At 47.9% G+C, this 14812-nt stretch overlaps 1 non-coding gene across 1 annotated transcript; it reads left to right on the top strand.

Annotated features, from left to right (window-relative positions):
* Positions 1–14368: 14368 nt before the first annotated feature.
* Trnaa-cgc (transfer RNA alanine (anticodon CGC)) lies at positions 14369–14441 on the top strand. Its single transcript has one exon. It is a non-coding gene; the product is annotated as a tRNA-Ala (tRNA).
* The last annotated feature ends 371 nt before the right edge of the window (positions 14442–14812 follow it).

Raw genomic sequence — 14812 nt, 5'->3', positions numbered from 1 at the left:
GATACGTGAATGCCATCCTCCTACCGATAGTGCAACCATATCGGCAGCATATTGGCGAGGCATTCGTCTTCATGGACGACAATTTGCGCCCCCATCGTGCACATCTTGTGAATGACTTCCTTCAGTATAACGACATCGCTCGACTAGAGTGGCCAGCATGTTCTGCAGACATGAACTCTATCGAACATGCCTGGGATAGATTGAAAAGGGCTGTTTATGGACGACGTGACGCTCCAGACAGTCTGAGGGATCTACGCCGAATGGCCGTTGAGGGCTGGGACACTCTGGACCAACTTACTACCTGGAAAGGAATACTCTTGGGGTAAGAACTAGCAACCTCCTATTTTGTTGGTGGTGGGGGGGGGGGGGGGAGGAGGGTGATAATGAGCAGAGAGGAGGCGTGAGGAGGAGATGGAAAGACAGAGGAGGGAGGAGGAGGTGCACAGAGGTATGGGGAGATGGAGAGAAGGGGAAGAGACGGAGATCGACAGAGAGAAGGGAGAGAAAGAGGAGGAAATGGACAGAGAGAAGAGGGAAGAAGAGATTGACAGAGAAAGGAAAGGAGAGAAGGTGGACAGAATGAGGGGGAAGGAGGGTATTAACTATTAGAACATTGAAAATAATACTCGTACATACCTTGGCAACGCTGGGCACGCAGTTAGTGGGATACAAAACGCAGGGACAAGTGTGCTCTGAAAAAGAGAAATTTGTTATCATCGAAGAGCAATTTACGTTTAGGGAATCATTTTTTGAAAGGTTTAGTAGCTTTGTAAGGAAGTGAAGCGTGCACGAAAGTCAATTCAGACAGGAAGTGGATGTAATGTGGTGGAACAGAGGAACGCTCAGGATGCGTAGGTCGGATACTAATGAGGAGGTACTGGTTCGAACCGGGCTCAAATGGAACAAAAGAAGAGGTCGACTGATGGGACACATCGTGAGACATCAGGAAACTGCCGGTGTAGCAAGCGAGGGAAGTGTGGTGGTGGGGCAGGCGAGGGTGGGGAGCAAATAGTAGAGGTAGACTGAGACCTGAGCGTAGCAAGCAGGCTGCTTCAAACTTATCAAATGCAAGGTGCTTGAATATTATGGATAATTCTAGTGGCCAATCGCCCACCGCGAAGTGGAACGATTTTGGGTATTTTCGTCTCTTTACGGTCATCACTGTACTGTGTTTAGTCCTTAGAGTCAGTTGTCTGTCTTCGTATCAGGCGCTGCGTCGCGTAACACCGAGTTAATACTGAAATAAGAAATATTTAATTTATGTCGTATCTCAGAATTTCAAAACAGACTCTCTTTGTAAAATCGTTAACACCATTATTCCTTTTAGATCTTTGCATCTTTAAAACAATACGTAACACTCAAAAAGCCTCTTTCCGAGAAAAGCATGTTTTAAAATAAAGATTTGTTTATAGAACTGCACAACATTTGTCGAGTTCGAATTATCTGTAATAGCCAGCAGAAAAATATAAATTATATTCCCACAGAAAAATTATATGACATAAATATTGAATTAGTTCATGAAAAGCAGGATCTCATACGTTTTCATTCCAGGCAAATATGGTATTCCTTTATTCACCTGCGTAAGGAGTTCAGGATGTAATCGTTTATTTGAAACTTGTGGCGTGTCAGTCACTTCGAGATGTGCTGACTGCCACTTCGTTTACGGCTGCAGTGCGGGGCATGCATATTTTTTGATGTGCGCTCCATCTACATGTTTATTTTATGATGTGTTCTCCTACAACAAGTATGACGATATTATATTAGCCATTGTACACCGTTTTGTTAATCATAACTGGTGTTACTCTGCTTGCGTATAAATGAGGGTTATTAAATAAAACGTACGGCCATTGTTTTTACTTAAAATTTCACAAGAAATTATTAAAATACCTGTGCGAAACTGAACCTGTGATGTACAACGACGCAGCATCAAAGAGATCGACGTAACGAAAGGTAAGTTAAATGCTGTTTGACTGGACTACAGTTCCTCTCACAAATTTGGATTTCGTCATGCTAACATGACATGATGGTGATAGCAACCACAAATTCCAGCTGGGAAGTTTGACTGACATTTCAGCCGGGAAGTGCCACTGAATTTGTTACTACCACCTCGCCGCACACAACGGTGTCTCCAGCGAAGGGCCTCCGAACCGTGTCCGCCTCGACATTATTGTCGTGAACACAGTGCAAGCAGCGTGAGATGTCCAGCTGTGATGCTGTCTCCCGCTGGCTGCGTACCTTCTTCTTTTATATAACGTGAATAATTGAGGTCCTCTCTGCCTTTAAGTGTAATTATGCAGCGTATAAAATAACTACCGAGTAAACCACACGTGCGAGTACTCTCGAAGTCTTTATCGCTAGTTAAATCGTAACTAACATAACATCCAAGTAATAACAACAAAAATTCTAAATTGCTAATAAATACTCATTCTATGTCCGTCTCTTGTTCCGCTTTTGTGCACACTGACAGATGTCGCTACACAGTTCGCCCCCCCCCCCCCCTTTTTGAAACCGGCTGCCCCCACCCCAGTACATTGGAGTACTGGTGCTTAGCAATTCGGGCCGCCCTCATGACAACCGGCGGATGTGTTTGTGTCGCGACAGTCGCTGGTTGGTTAGTGTTGTCTTCCTGCATCACTTGATCGGCTGCCGCGTCGTCGTTCGCTGCTGAAAGTTCGCTGCAGGCTAGCGAGAAACCGCTGGAACTGTACTGCTGACAGGGGAACGACCCATCGCATCCCTCCACCTCCCCCAGATTTAGTGGAAAAATGGCCTGGTGGACAGCCCGTCAAAAACTGAACACAGAGCAAGCGTGAAAACAAGAAAGTGTACTGATAAATGAAAAACAGACCAAAATAGAACCAGTGAACGGTCCAATCTTAAGATCTTCAAAGATCGAGTAAGTTTCAAGACCTACGGCATCGTGGTTGTGTTGTCACGGTGTTGGACTGCCAGGTGAAAGGTCCGTGTTCAAATCTCCCTCGAGCCCCACGTACAATTTTTTTTCCACAAATTTATGAACCGTCCGACCGGTCATTGACGTTTCTTTTCTCCATCTGTAGTCTTGGCAATTGTCATACTATACCTTGTTTATATAACATCAGTCATGTGGTAAGAAAAATTACGGTCGCCAGTAAAGGTTATGAATGGCGAGAGCAGGCGAGATGCCGTATAGACCTTTCACAGAAATGAACAGAACAAAGTGAACTGTGAACTGTGTAACAACAAATTACTTCAAGAGTCAAAACACCCAAAACGGAGCGCAAGAGTCAGAATGTGCAGTACTTGTGTAGAACAAATAGGGGGCACGTACGTCTGGAGCTCCCATCGTTACAGCTTTGTGTTGGAAACGGACGTTACACGACGACACACACACACACACACACACACACACACACACACACACACACACAGATCTGAGTACAGCAAACAGAGAGGCCAACGACCAGACGGACAGTACACAGAACTGTTAAACAAAGGCAAGATGGAGGCTCGAACACGGATCTCCCTCTTCACAGTCCAATGCCATAACCACATAACCACGACACCGTTGCAAATGAGAATTGTTGGATGTGTTACATTTTGAGCTTGAACGGTTCACTATTTCTATTTTGCTACTTTCTCGTAGTTCAGTACACCATCTTCCTGTTTTCCTTGATTTCAGTTTTTGTCGTGGGCCATCTTACCATTAAATCTAAGATACGCAGGTCGTATTCGCTCTGCTACGACCGTTTCCTGAGTACCAGTTTCATCTTTCTTTTCGCCAGCACATTTCTTGGGGCAGCATATGGTGAGTGTAGCGACGGTTGAACTGTGTCAGCTCTGAACAACTCGTGCAACATTGTAAACAGATCTCTGTGAACGAAAACTTTCCTTTCACCATGCGTGACAGGTGGGGCAGTATGCAGCCGCTTCATTTGTGAGCTCAACGGTGGTGCGAACTCCGTCATTACTGCTGTCGACGTTGGTTGAAGGGTTGCCCATGTGGTAAGTTCTCCTGGTATCCATAACTGCTAGCCGTATACCAACTGAGCAGGCGACACTGGAGATCCTTCTTTACGGCTATTCGCAGGCCCAGCAATATTAGCGGCAAGGCATCCGTCTGGGTTGGCGTGTAGCACATCACCATTACTGGTTGAGTGGCAGCTGGCAGTTTAAGGCAGCTGCAACCGCATAGGCCAAAAAGCTGCTGAGCTAGCTTCGACTCTCTGACGTCCACTATCAGTTGTAACGGTTTGAGGGACACCGCACCTCGACCACGATGTCACTAATTGAGCCTTTGCCTCAGTCTCTGTGGGGACGTCTAGCTTCAGGCCACTTTGTGGAACTAGCAAATAGCGATGGCCATCCAAACAGCGTAACTGCCCGACAATGCCAACATCTATGTGCGGAAATCCCGTCGTCGGTGTCCGGAACTGCGCCACTCGTGGTAAGCCGTGACAGCTGACTAGGTGCGTTGGCATTCCAGCCTAGAACCCAGCCGCTCTCTACAGCCCTTCTGTACTCCTGGACACACCACTGTGTTTGCTACTAATTTAGCCGTTACCTTTGACACCCGAATGAGCGGACTCATGTAACGCTCGAAACACTATGCGTCAGTGTTCTGTTGGTGTGTATGGGTGTTGTCTGTCCCGCGCTATGTTGCGCCAAGCACCCATGGTAAAAAAAAAATGGCTCTGAGCACTATGGGACTTAACTTCTGAGGTCATCAGTCCCCTACAACTTACAACTACTAACTAACCTAAGGACATCACACACATCCGTGTCCGAGGCAGGATTCGAACCTGCGACCGTATCGGTCGCGCGGTTTCAGACTGTAGCGCCTAGAACCGCTACCCATGGTACAATATGGAACCGGGAACCGTCTCAAGTGCAGCGTTGTGTGCTCACACCGAATGCAAGTCGCTTAGTATTTCGTTGTTTTGTTGCTATTTCATCCAACGGCACTGCCTGTTGACTGTCACAGCTACGCGATAAGTAATCCACGACAGTGTTATGACCGCCCAAAACGTGACACAAATAGTTGTAAACTGTGCAATATATTCTACCTGTCTACACTAACACGATGATCCACAATACGTTGCATGCAGGAAGAAACGAATGGACGGTTTGTTATCAGCGAAGACTGCAAAATATCTGTCTTCCGCTGATGATCGATAATAGTTGATTGCTTCGTAAATCACCAGCAAATCACGATCGTCAGCCCTCCAGTTTATCAGCTGCGGAGTAAGCACAGTGAATAAAAAGTGTCCCACGCCCGGGTTCCCGGGTTCGATTCCCGGCGGGGTCAGGGATTTTCTCTGCCTCGTGATGGCTTGGTGTTGTGTGCTGTCCTTAGGTTAGTTAGGTTTAAGTAGTTCTAAGTTCTAGGGGACTTATGACCACAGCAGTTGAGTCCCATAGTGCTCAGAGCCATTTGAACCATTTGAATAAAAAGTGAATGGTTGGTAATCGCGATCAGTCTTCCGCTATAGTGCCGCTCCAATAGCGTTTTGGCTCTCGTCCACCGTGAGAGCTAGTGGCGCATTAGAGCATGCGTGAGCTAACCGTGCCACACACCTTGAAAGCGTTCTGAGGAGCAATGAGTACTCCAAGAATTACATATAACGTTCCACGGAGTCAAACAATCGGCGAAGTGACACATCGGAAAAAGAAATGTCTGGTACGGCCTTTCTTCCATACATTCCCAGACTAATGGATAGAATTGGCCGTATATTGCGCAAACACGGTGTAAACACTACTTATAAACCGAGAAAGAAGACCAAAGTGTGTCTCAAATCGGCAAAGGACAAAAGGCACGCATACAATGTACACGCGGAAAAGTTTATGTTGGAACGGCTGGAGGTGGTCTCGCGGTTCTAGGCGCGCAGTCCGGAACCGTGCGACTGCTACGGTCGCAGGTTCGAATCCTGCCTCGGGCATGGATGTGTGTGATGTCTTTAGGTTAGTTAGGTTTAAGTAGTTCTAAGTTCTAGGGGACTGATGACCACAGCAGTTGAGTCCCATAGTGCTCAGAGCCATTTGAACGGCTGGACGGTCACTCAAAACCAGGATCGCCGAACATAATCGCAAACGCAACTTGCGGCATGTGGAGAAATCGGCCATGGGAGAGCACGCGCTGTGAGAGACCGACCACATGCTAAAATTCACCGGCACGGAAGTTCCTCCTGTAGGGAAGAGTTATCACAGTCGCTTGTTCAGACAAGCTGTAGAAATACACAAACATGACAATAGCTCCAACAAGAAACAAGAAACAAGAAACCTCAAGGTGGATGGATCTTGGATTCCCGTGCTGCAGCCAACGATCGTTGCAGGTAGGAAAATTGCAAATTGCAAACGACCACGGTAAAGTACTTGGACGTCGGCGCGTTAGGTACATGTAATCTGCGGCCGAGAGCTCGACTCCAAATCAAATGGTTCAAATGGCTCTGAGGACTATGGGACTTAACATCTGAGGTCAACAGTCCCCTAGAACTTAGAACTACTTAAACCTAACTAACCTAAGGACATCACACACATCCATGCCCGAGGCTGGATTCGAACCTGCGACCGTAGCGGTCGCGCGGTTCCAGACTGTAGCGCCTAGAACTGCTCGGTCGATGTGGCCGGCAGCTCGACTCCTGTCCACCACCATCAGTGGAGGATGAAAAGATTTGACAATGCAGCCACCCGTGTTGGCAAAACGTGAGAAAAGTCGTCAAACAAACGTCGGCCAGAGAGCCACAGACAGAAGCCACTTTCGTTTGAACGTTACTTAAAACGGCAGATCTGTCAGCAAATCTACCGCTGCCTTCCGGTCTGAAAATGAAACAGTCTAATAAAATGTGGCGCACATTGATCTGTAGACCACAAGCACCGTACACTGGTGGGTCCTCTCACCGGAGCAAGTAGCTACCCGATATAGGTCTGTGGCCCGTGCGAAGACGTCTAAGGAGAACTGTATGCGTGGCTGGACGGCGCAACACGATCGCGATGTAGCCTTTACGAGAAGAAGCTTACTGTCTGTCACTTCCAGCCACTCATCTTCCATGGCTCTGTACCTCAGCAGCGAGCATGCAGGTGGACGGCACACTGAACTAACTGAAGGTCAAGGCACACCTCCTCGACTGCTACATCCGTCTTTTCATTCCCGACAGTACCCACGAGCCCTGGCACCCAGCAGAAAGACATGTACTTTCCCAGCCTTTGTAAGTGTACAAGGACGTCAAGGCTATTATCGGCTACTTTTTCGGCAGGATACATGCACTGCAGGGAACGAAGGGCACCCAGGAAATCGGAACAGACGAAGAATTTATCAGGCACATCTCATCTGTTCCGACGCCCTCAAGATCATGGAGAATCGGGCATCGAATACGGTGAACTCTGGAGCCAACTTAATGTTAAGGGCACTATCCAGGTGTTCATTTAAAATGTCGGAAAACATCGTGTTATAAACAAAGGCAGCAGTGCAATATCTCCTGTACTGCACCGAACGGAAAATTACACTGGGTCTCTGCAGCAACCACAGTGATAGTCGGTCAGCCACAGATCTGAGCCTGTACGTGCCCCACACGAACAGACTCCAGTGCACACTTTACGTGAATCCCAGACGGCTTCGTTGTCCATGTATGACTGGTAAAGAGGTGTTCAATAGCTGGGCGAGCAACGGGATGGTGTGCTGGTGAACTGGGAGGAGCGTGGAGAGCACATGCTGGAGCTGCCGTCGGCTGCTAAGGGACAGTTCACCAGCCTCAGCACAGACGCTGGATTTGGGGATGGTCCTGTAAGGGCCAATGGCCAGCCTGATGCCCTCATGGTGTACAGCGTCAATTATCTCCAGGAACCTTCACTGACTGCTGTGAACCGATAGCTGAGCCACGAATGTAGAAATGCCACATAAAACTAGTGCAGAAGCGCCCTGTCCACTCCTCAGGACCTGTGGCTAAGACACTCCTCCAATATGTTCAGTGCTGTCTTGGCTCTTGTCTTCAAGTCCTTGGATGTGGTAACTATGACAGTTTTGAGTAAAAAATTAGCCCTAGAAACCCCACAGAGTCTTTAAAACGAAGAATGGCCCTCCACATACGCAAGTCAGGTGAAGAAAAACAACGAGAACTATTAAAACGAACACACACATACACACACACATTTTTCTGCAGAAAACGTAAAACCAGTCTTTGCAGCCCACTCTTCCAAACTCTTCACTGTAAGTTGCTGCTGACGACTCACTGTCGCAGTATTCGTGGAAGAGCAGAAGACTCCAAAGTCATCCACAAATAGGGGGCGCTGGACATACGCTGTACTGTGGACGTGATATTGTTGGTGGCTACGGCAAAGAGACTAACACTTAAAACACTGCCCTGAACACCATTCTCCTGCACAAAACTAACAGCACGTCACTGACTCTGTACCTAGAAAGGCTTTTTGAGACAAATGACTGAATGAAGATGGGGAGACGGCCACGAAAGCCCCATTGGTGTAGCTGACTGAGAATTTTGTGCCTCCAAGTAGTGTTGTATGACCTACTGAAGTCAAAAAATTCCCCTAGCCAATGCTAGTTTCGTAGGCAAGCCTGCTGAATTTCTGCGTACAGCAGGGTCAGGTTGTCGATAGTTGACCGATATCTCCTGAATCCAGACTAACGAGTCACTAATGTCCAAACCAGCCGACACCTGAACATGCGCTCTAGGATCTTTCCTACACAGGTCATTAAGGCAAGTACTGGGACACATTTGGTAGTTTCCTTGTTTAAGGAGAAGTGTTTAAATTGTCTTCCACCTCGCGTTGGGGAATTGGCCTATCAGCCATATCGAATTAAAACATCGTAAGAGGATTTCTTTGGTCACCATTTGAAGCTTGTGCAGCATGCCGTTCCATATTTGGTCGTGAGTGGGTGCTTTATCGCGAACATCAGACAGTATCGAATCCAGCTCCTACGTGTAGAATGGCCAGTTGTAGGTCTCAGAATTGTTGGATCTGTAGTCCAGCTTGTTGCCCCTCACTACAGTGGAATGGTAGTCGTCGTTGCAAAATGTTCTGCCATTGTCTGAGCAATGTCCCCTATCATTGTTTGGAGACACCCCTGTTTCAAAAACGCTGCTATAAGTAACTGACTGCTATTACTCGAAATCCTCCTCATGGCTTCCCATCAGCTTGGCTTCTATAGCAAGTGGAACGATTGATGGATTCCAGGAAAGCCTGTCATGACTTTTTCTTGCTTTTCCTAATGATGCATTCAGCCTTGGCCCCCGCTAATCGAAAGGCTGGAAGGTTTTGCGCCGTTGGGCGGCACCTAAAACGGCGCAGAGCTGCACGCCTGACCCAAATTTCTGAATGAGCAGCCAAGGGACAGGTTGCCTCCTAAGACGACCTGTCGATTCAGGATCGAAAAGTCAGCAGCACAGTGGATCACTCGTGTGATGTGGTCTGCTCATTCCTGGACGCTGTCACGGATTTCAAACACAGCCATCTGGCTGAAACAGCGTCCAGTCAGCCCTGCTGATAATCCATCGTGATTGTGCCATTTCAGGGAGAGCTCCATCCAGTAGGTGAATGTGGAGGGGGAAGATGTCACTGGAATGAAGATCATCAATGACTTCCCATTTAACAGAGCCTGCAGAGAGGACCATGGCTGAGAATGACCCTGAAGCTGCACAGAAATGAGTGAGAGTGCCTGTGCTGAAGATGCACAGCTCGTGGGACGTCATGAGGCTCTCCAAAACCCGGCCCCCAGGGCAAGTAAGGGTCAGGCCCCACAAGACATGAAGGGCATAGAAGTCTCTCAATAATAGAAATGGCCGAGGTAGTTGCCTCAGAGTCAATCGCATCTTGCAAAGGTAAATATAGCGAGCAAGCTGTGATCCTCCAACACACATGAACTTCAGCTACAACTGCTTGTAGGTCAGCAGACCAGAGGAATGGTGTGCGTTACTGACAAACACAGCAACACTTACCTTTGCACTTTCCACAGTCAGATCGTGCTTGCAATGGAGAATACAGCCCCATATTACAGAGGCATCAGACACTTTAAAATGCATTTCCCTTATTTCTGAGGAGTTCACAGGAAGTTGGTCTATGATGTCCTTGTGTCTGGGTATGATTACCCACTAACATCAGCCCATCGAGGTGATGGAAAGTAGATGAAAGATAGAAGCAGTTTTAAGCACAGAGGGGAAAAAAGAACCAAGGCAAGCGTCAAAGGAAAAAAAAACCTCTGCACAGTTGGGACAGGTAGAAATAGCAGCATCGGGTTTTCTTCCTGGCTGCAACAGATCACGCAAAAGCAAGTTTATTGGTACTTATTGGGTATTGTGCAAGCCTTGGCACCAGTTTCACAGCTTACGTTCGTCATAAAAGATATCGGTCCGAATCGACGAGAGGTACTGCTCAGTAAGTGCTGCGACAGTGTCTCCAGGAGGGCCAGCTGTAGCGTCTGCATACCAGTAACATGCCATGTTTGTCAAGTGAGTGGTAGACTGGTCTAAAATCGATCACAGAGTGTGAATATTGTGTGACATTTGCTCGTCTTTAATACGCAAATACGCAAAATGGCTTCCCTGCTGTTTCCAGTTGTGTGTGCCTAAGTTCATTCATCTGGTAATTCTAATCAGCTCTCCTGAGATTCAGTGGTTCAACGATATTTGCGTTGTTTGCTTTCTTTATCTTGTCATAAGTGGTTAAGCATCGCTGGTAAGGAATATCTGCATTTCCTGCAAATACAAGCACAGGAGACGCTCCTGTGTTAGGAGTTTCAGTTCCTCCACATGTTTCCTGAACCCATTAATGTCCCGCTGTAGTAAGGGAGCTATTTATCGAGTGTGTTCTAGTTTCACACCGTCTTTCATACGGGGAGGGTAAACAATAGTGGGGCGAGATGAGTGCCCTAAAGTCGACATCCACGTCCACTGGCTCTGAAGACGAATGTCGACATTGTTTCCTTGCTTCCCATCTCCATCAGTGATTATTTGCCTTTGATTTTTTTTTCCTGGGAAGGCTTTGAAGCCACAGCCATGAGGTTTTCGTAGTGTCTTCATCGACACTGTAGGGTCTTGTACCATGGGAAGCAAGGGAGAGAATGTTGTTTGGTGTGGTCCACTGCACACGATTATGTGTTAACAGGGTTCTTTATTTACGTGAAGCTATTTATCTTTAACAGAGTCCATGTGTTGCGTTACAAGCTCGTGTGTAATAGTCCACATTAGCCTCACTGCTGGTGAAGCACAAGTCCCACTATGCAGTGACTGACAGACACATACTTGGAGTGCGAGTTAGTGCGCCAGTGACTGAGCCGCTGAGCTAGTGACTGACTGACTGAGCCCTCTGGTTCAAATGGCTCTGAGCACTATGGGACTTGACATCTGAGGTCATCAGTCCCCTAGAACTTAGAACTACTTAAACCCAGCTAACCTAAGTACCTCGCACACATCCATGCCCGTGGCAGAATTCGAACCTGCAACCGCAGCAGTAGCGCGGTTCCAGGCTGTAGCGCCTAGAACCGCTCGGCCACAGCGGCTGGCGAGCCCTATGGCCCGCAGCATTGATCTAAATGATTGCATTTGAGAGGGCGTTGGCGGCATGTTGGTTGCGATTCTGTCTTTGGCCTCTCTCCTGATAGGCGCACTCGATCCAGCGCCTACTGTCGATATTCTTACTATATCTTTGCTGACCAGTGTGCTGGCGACAGTTTAGGCCAGCACATTCGTCTCCCCCAACATGCCCACTATTGGTGAGTAGGGAGGATGCTAGCAACAACGGGGAGGGAGGCAAGACGCTGTATGTAGAGAATAGGTGGGAGCCATGACGGTGAGGATGGCGTGCTCCCGGATGTAGCCCGGCGTCTGGCTTGCGAGGCAACAGCAACATCGTCCAGGGCACACGTCCAGGCCTGAGGGCGTGTCTCGGGTGATCACGGCGAGCTGATGGCGATGGCGGGTGCAGGTCCGTTGGGTCGGCAAGTGGGGATGGAGGAGTCGAGGGCGGAAGTCCATCTGCTCCTCCTGCGGTGCCCTGGTGGCACCAGCGGGAGGCTACAGAGGCTCAGAGTCGCCGCGAATCTGGAGGAAGAAGAGCAGCAGAATCATATGGCACATAACACGCCCGAATGTAGTTCTGGTGGCGGCGCTGCAAACCATCGCGACCTGCAATCAAGTACCCAAATGAGAGAAAGCGTTCCTAGATCGCGCCTCTTTCTCACCGCCTACGGTTGCCGAAAAGTACAAGTTTGCGCGACGCAAAGCGATACTTGTGGACCATTGGCGACGCCGGATGCTGCAGTGGGCGTAGCAAGTGTAACAGCGTCCGATCGCTACAGCCAAGCAAAATTTCCGCCGGTGATGGTCTGTCTCGTGGGTGGGAGCGATAGGATGCGAAAAAGAGTTGCAGTGCCTGTTCCTGTGTGTGGGTTGTGGGAAGCCTGGGCATTCTCCGTTGGACTGGGGGTGAAACGGAGGATGACGAATGCCATTTGGTTCACAAAACTGTTCAAAATCAAGTGAAGTGAACTGTTGTTCGACTCTAGCACTTCTGGCGGACCTTCTATGCAGAATATGGAGGGCAACACTTGCATGGTGCTACGTGAAGCCATAGGCACCGCAAATGGGAACTTGCTAGAAGAGTCTCCCACTATGAGCCAACGAGTGTTCCAAAATGGTCCTGCAAAGTCTATGCGCACTCGATGCCATGGCGATTGAGTCCTAGGCCAAGATAAGAATGTCTGTGGCGGAGCGGATTGGCTTACCGCGCAAGCGACGCACTGTGACGTCATCTGTTCTATGCAGGCGTCCATGCCCTGCCAAGTAGAGGGCCGTCGTGCTGATTGTTTTGTGCGAAGCCAGCCGCGGTGGCCGAGCGGTTCTAGGCGCTTCGGTCTGGAACAGCGCGACCCCTACGGTCGCAGGTTCGAATCCTGCCTCGGGCATGGATGTGTGTGATGTACTTAGGTTAGTTACGTTTAAGTAGTTAAAAGTTCCAGGGGACTGATGACGTCAGAAGTTAAGTCCCGTACTGCTCAGAGCCATTTGAACTATTTCTTCTGTGCGAACAATTCCCCAATGTCCTTGATGGAGCAATCACAACACATCCTTTTGCAACATTTTGGGAGTAAGCACAAGGGACTGTTCACTGCCGTTTTGAACGAGAATCACGCCTTGTTGAACTGCGAGATTATGCCAACTTGCAAAATATCGGTTCACAACTGACTTCTGGATATTGTTTGAGGAACGAGGCCAAGACGAGCGAATGTAATGCAACAAACTCTTCATATCTGGGTTTGCTTCCGTGACCTGTGCAGTTTTTCTGTAGTGCAAGGGAAAAGATTCCAGCAATTCATTCGTAACAAGATGCAACAGATGCATCAAAATCAGAGTCTGGATCAATCGGAAGGCGGGAAATGGCGTCTGCATTGTCATGCTTTGCCGTAAGTCTATACACAGTTTCATAGTGACACTGCGAAAGCAACAAGCCCAGAGTTACAATTTTTGAGCAGTGTGCGTGGGAAGTGGCTTTGACGGATGAAACAAGGACTGCAAAGGCTTGTGATCTCTCACTAAGTAGAACTTACGACCATATAAATAGTGATGGAATTTGGTCACACTATACACAATAGCGAGAGCCTGTTTTTCTATTTGAGAATAATTGCACTGAGTCAACAACTTGGAGGCAAAAGCAAGAAGTCTGTCCTGTGCATCATTTCTGTGAGAAAGCACAGCGCCGATTCCATAGGAAGAAGCGTCGACTTGCAAAACTACTGGCTTACCAGGGTCAAAAGTGCACTAAACATCTGTCACTAAGCAAAACATTTTTGAGTTTCTGTAATGCATCTTGACAGTCTTTAGTCCACACAATAGGTACATTTTCGCGACTGAAGTGATGCAATGGAGCCGCTATGTGAGCTGCATTCGGTATGAACCACATGTAGTATGTCATCTTGCCTAGTGCTAACTGCAGTTTAGGCACATTGCGAGGAACAGGCATGTCACGGATTGCAAGCAAATGAGATTGGAGAAGGTGTACACCCTACTGTTTATCACATGAGCTAAGTGATACGCCCGCTAAACCCACTGGGCAGAACAGGTAGTAAGATTGTGAAAAGGACAAAGGTTGAGGTCAGTTTCTCCTTCCAATTGTCATTTATTGTAATTTAATAACTTTTACAACCAAAGCGGCACATAGCCGGACCTCTACCGAATGTAACTCTTTCACGGCTGAAGGCCTCCAAACAAGAAATCTTAACAAATCAACAAGATAAATTCCAATTAAGATAGCAATAAAGCAATTAAAAAAACAGCAAACATGTGCAAAGTGCAATACCAATGGCTGAAGGCCACAGTTAAGTTTCAAAATTTTAAAATATATCCATAATCTTTTAAAGGCAGAAGGCCGCAATGTTTAACCGGGCGAGGTGGCGCAGTGGTTAGCACACTGGACTCGCATTCGGGAGGACGACGGTTCAATCCCGTCTCCGGCCATCCTGATTTAGGTTATCCGTGATTTCCCTAAATCGTTTCAGGCAAATGCCGGGATGGTTCCTTTGAGAGGGCACGGCCGATTTCCTTCCCACTCCTTCCCTACCCCGAGCTTGCGCTCCGTCTCTAATGACCTCGTTGTCGACGGGACGTTAAACACTAACCACCACCACCGCCGCAATGTTTAAGCTTGAAAGATAAATTTAAGAATTAATTTTGCAAAATTTTTAAGAAAAAAGAAAAAATAACCATAAACCTTAAAATTTGAGTAGCTGAAAGCAGATAATTAAACACCGTTGGCACTCAGAAGCCTCCAGGGAGGTCGGTCTGCCCTCGTTCACTCAGGCGAGACAGGTGGTGAGTCCAACTGCACT

The sequence above is a fragment of the Schistocerca nitens genome, chromosome 1, assembly GCF_023898315.1.
Source record: "Schistocerca nitens isolate TAMUIC-IGC-003100 chromosome 1, iqSchNite1.1, whole genome shotgun sequence".
Classification (NCBI taxonomy): Eukaryota; Metazoa; Arthropoda; class Insecta; order Orthoptera; family Acrididae; genus Schistocerca; species Schistocerca nitens.
Note: the sequence above shows the minus strand (reverse complement) of the source record. Positions and strands in the feature narration are given on the sequence as shown.